The sequence below is a fragment of the Macrobrachium rosenbergii genome, chromosome 6 (assembly GCF_040412425.1).
Source record: "Macrobrachium rosenbergii isolate ZJJX-2024 chromosome 6, ASM4041242v1, whole genome shotgun sequence".
NCBI classification, from domain to species: Eukaryota; Metazoa; Arthropoda; class Malacostraca; order Decapoda; family Palaemonidae; genus Macrobrachium; species Macrobrachium rosenbergii.
The window spans coordinates 57,926,512-57,931,511 of NC_089746.1; the positions used below are offsets into that span (position 1 = coordinate 57,926,512).

General features: G+C 34.8%; 1 protein-coding gene across 41 annotated transcripts in view; it reads right to left on the minus strand.

Annotated features, from left to right (window-relative positions):
* PMCA (plasma membrane calcium-transporting ATPase 3) overlaps positions 1–5,000 on the minus strand; it is a 476,515-nt gene that overhangs the window by 232,488 nt on the left and 239,027 nt on the right. Inside the window, exon 1 of one of the 41 annotated variants that reach the window (XR_010853414.1) lies at positions 4,619–4,677. The exons of the other annotated variants lie outside the window; for them this stretch is intronic. The gene's annotated coding sequence lies outside the window, so the exon portion shown is untranslated. Of the gene's footprint in view, positions 1–4,618; positions 4,678–5,000 lie in introns of those variants that run through there. 41 annotated transcript variants of the gene reach the window in all.

A 5,000-nucleotide genomic window follows, 5' to 3' on the forward strand; every position in this document is an offset into this window, starting at 1 on the left:
AAATTTTTACGAGTACTACCTCTTACAGAAGTATTTTTTACAGAATCTAATAATTCCAGTGTCCTCGTCCAGGCTAAAATAACGGTAACAGACTTTGGAAATCCTCAACATTTCGTCCTGTTCCAGAACAGGGTCGAAGAATTCATACTAATTCCCGCATAGAAAATGTAATAAAAATAATGATAATGGATGATAAAGTTCAAAAACAAGAACAAGAAACCGACTAAAATAAATGAGAAAGACGGTCTGTTCTCATGCGGCAGGAGAGGGGCGATTCCAGTTTCATTATTAGGCAGCATACATTTTTTCCTACAGCCCTATCAGGTAGCTAGCTGGGCGTGGCTCTCTCTCTCTCTCTCTCTCTCTCTCTCTCTCTCTCTCTCTCTCGGTAGTATCCTAGACATAATTCCTACCTTCCTTAGACAGGAACCTACCTTCCTTACAGAGGTCATTCATGACCATCATGTAAGATAATATTTTACAATTCTCTCAGTTCTAGATAATGTTTTACAATTCTCCCAGTTCTATTTCAAGATTTAATAACGATAATTAAAGGAACCCTTTGGTCTGTCATTTATATCATCCACTGTCAACCTTTTCAGGGGTACGGGTCATAGTTGGTCTGACTATTCCAGGAATTTAGACGATCTTCTAAGTTGAAATACTGAGCCATTCATTTTGTCCTGTTTCAAGGCGATTGTCCTTCTTACAGGAATATTCCAAAAACAAGCCTGGCTATCAAAAGGTGCGAGGCAAGGATACATCACAAATCAGGAGCTAAAAGAAACAGAACCAAGATTAAATAATATATAGATAAAAAAAAAAATCATGTAATAAGAGCAAAACATTTTGTTAGGTCTGCGGAGATATGTCTCCAGCTCTTAAAGCACTAGTCATTAAACACACACATACACACACACACACACACACACACACACAGAGAGAGAGAGAGAGAGAGAGAGAGAGAGAGAGAGAGAGAGAGAGATAAATCATTCCTATAACAAGAATATACAGAAGCTTACTTCTATTCAAGTCTTTGTGTAGATTACGTTAATGTTAGTCAGACAGAATTTGCAGTGGTAATGCCCCACAGCTCGGTAACAATCGACGCAGCCTGCTGGCTGCTTTATTGAGCCCTGGCTTATCGCTCTTAAAAATAGTAAGAGAAACCTTAATATACCACCCCTATATTTGACATCAAAACAACAACATTTCATCCGGGCTAATTTCGTCGCCTATGACGACAATCTTCGCTGTAACGGCCATAACAATATAACATGTAGCAAATTATATATATATATATATATATATATATATATATATATATATATATATATATATATATATATATATATATATATATATATATATATATATATATATATATGTATATATATATATTTTTATGTCGTTTTCGTTTTTATCTGGTATTCTAACTGTGCTGCATTTTATGAATTTTATTGATTTTTAGAGAAATTTTTAGAGGAATTTTATTCATTATTTAACAGATTCCCTGATGATGTAATAAAGTTATTACGGAACGCTGGAAATAAAAATTATGCTGAATTTAGTACGTTTCCATGGCCCACCTTCATGCTGATATATATATATATATATATATATATATATATATATATATATATATATATATATATATATATATATATATATATATATATATATATATATATATATATATATATATATATATTATATGTGTGTGTGTGTGTGTGTGTGTGTGTGTAGCCTATATATACACACATATACACATATACATATGTATATAAACAAGAAATAAAATTTGCTGAGAGCTACAATTGTCAGCTTATAACAACACAATCCAGTAATTACGTTATGATCAATAACGATCCCCTAACAATTTCTTGGAGACGAGCCAAATCGTGACGTATTTAGCAGTAACTACGTACAAACTACAACTCTCTCTCTCGTGACTACATAGGTTCTACAAAGCAGAAAATCCCAAACACACAAAAGGCCCTCTTGCTTATCGAGGAGGATACGACAGGACACCACAGGATATGAATCGTCCTTTCAGTGTCTAACTTAAGCATGAATTATCTCCAACAGTATCCAAGTCTGTTTGCTTAAATGTCCGTCTGTTGGTTAATATGAATATTTGTTTGCAAGACTAACCAGATGCTTTGCCTTGATTCATATGAAAATTGTCTAAAGACTGGTCATAATTAATTGGATTTGGGAAGATAACACACACAGAGAGAGAGAGAGAGAGAGAGAGAGAGAGAGAGAGAGAGAGAGAGAGAGAGAGACTCCTCACCCTTGGCGGAGGTTTGCTGCGTCCGAAAAGCTTGTCCCATACTGGAATGCTAAACACAGTCACAAGACTAAAACCTAATAACGAATTCTCAACAAAATTAAATTCCTCTCTCTCTCTCTCTCTCTCTCTCTCTCTCTCTCTCTCTCTCTCTCTCTCTCTCTATAACACACACCTTCATACAGTTGATTTCTACATTAAACGTCGACCATTTTATCCTGAAAAGTATTTCGTTGGACTATTTGAAAACACTTCTTACAAAAACGGAATGCAAGGCTCATTTTTCATATCTATTAACAAAATGAATAAATCTAACCACCGTGAACTCTGACGGACCTGATTAATAAAAGGGAGAGTGGAGGTGGAACCATAACCTTTTAAGCGTTCAGTACAAGAAAAAAAAGTCGTATTCTCTATATTTCTAATAAAAATTAAAACATTTTCTATCAAGGATGTCATATCTTGATCACTAATAATCTCTATACAAAAAAAAAAAATTGCCTTTATGGCCTGAAATAAAACCTATATCAAGCTTTAGTAACGCCTGTCATCTTATTAGGCGAAGGGGCTAACATGAAAACTTAGTGATTAACCATTTTTATTTGGACTGAGTCTCGGCATTAGGATATAAACCTCTAACAGCCACTTCAACTGAGTTCAGGTGATACACTCAAAGTTCAAAATGCACTCTGAGTTGTCTTGGGTAAGTAACAGCCATTTGGTTAAGCAAACTCCAACGGGAGAGATAACAGATTTTCCCCACCAGATGCATACCCAGTTCACAAACAGAGTCTTTCCTCTTTAATTTTCTTATCTATACGAAAATAAAAAACTTGCGGAAATCCATGTCTAGGTCTCAAAACCGAATTGCTTTGTAATTCAATTGGATATCTCCTAACGAGAAATTTTTGAGGAAATATGCCCTCCAATTTTCACCTGGGTAAAAAAAGATATACAAATAAAACATTTCGCTTTCTAATAATATCAAGCAGTAAAGAATTCTTTCCGGATACATTCAACTGGAATACCAACAAGAAGCCAAAGTTTCCAGATAATAATAATCCCTTCTTTGAACATCTGAAAGTGAACAGCCTTAACATCAGCCTTATTTCTGGTGATAGAAATTCATTTCTCGCTATAATGTAGTTCGGATTCCACAATAAAGCTGTAGGTCCCGTTGCTAGGTAACCAATTGGTTCTTAGCCACGTAAAATAGGTCTAATCCTTCGGGCCAGCCCTAGGAGAGCTGTTAATCAGCTCAGTGGTCTGGTTAAACTAAGGTATACTTAACATCAGCCAAGCAGGAAACTGGGAAGAGGACAGGCATTAGATATTATGCTATGAAATTGCCAATTTAAGTGGGTCAGTTGATCAACGAGTGAAAATAGTACGAAAGTAAATTTGGTCATCCAGTATAAGCCAAAAGCAATCATGGTTGAGAAAATTTCTCTCACGTTTCTACCTCAACGGAAGTGACTTCCACGCTCGTTATGAAAATCATCACATGCCCTCATATTTAACGTGGTGATACAACACACACACACATACACACACACACACACACACACAGAAAGTAATGCAGGCCACTTATTAGATAGAGAGAGAGAGAGAGAGAGAGAGAGAGAGAGAGAGAGAGAGAGAGAGAGAGTCAAAAACCTCAATAAGACTCCACTGAGAGAATATCTTCTCTGGGGTGTAAATAAGCTCTATAAAGTACCTCACCTCAGGGCTATACACACATACATACACACACGAACGCACATACAACGCAGTTGTCCCTCTTTCCAACGAATTTCCGAGTTTCTCATAAGGTACGTATTGCACTCTAGGAGGTAAATATCAACTTGAATCTCTTGTTATTGGACAAAACACATGAAAAATGACTGAGATGAAATACCTTACCCCTAACCCCAATACCTCTTACCTATGAAGACAACCATTTCATAAGCATGTACACAAACATATATATATATATATATATATATATATATATATATATATATATATATATATATATATATATATATATATATATAATGTGCATACACATACAGATATATAATATATATCCTCTTACCTATGAAGACAACCATTTCATAAACATGTACACAAAACACAAATAATTTATATATATATATGCATATATATACATATAGATAATATATATACATATATTTAATATATATTACTTCACACATGCAAATTTCCTTTATATCTACGTAAGCATGCACAAGAATGGACGCAAAGAGACTATTCAAAAAGAATGTGTTTCGCTTAAAACAAAACAAAATTAACTCCTCGTAGTGAGGGGATAACTTTACTTACCGATAAAACCAGTTTCAATCATCCTCCACAACATAAACTTTCTCACACGTTAACGTACCTGCAATAAGAAAAAAAAGTGCCTTAGTTTATAAGATATATACAAAGCCAATAAAGGTAATATTGCATTATTATGATTTATATTACTCTAATGAGCTAATTGGAATATGGAATACTGAAAGACCAGTTATGGAAAAAGGAGAGAGAGAGAGAGAGAGAGAGAGAGAGAGAGAGAGAGAGAGAGAGAGAGAGAGAGAGAGAGAGAGAGAGAGAGGCTAAATAAAGAACGATAAACAAACAGGGGGGGCCAAAGATATGCACACACGCAACAACAAGTCGGGACAAAACAATTCATAATACGCCTTCATAATCTCCTTTTACGGTT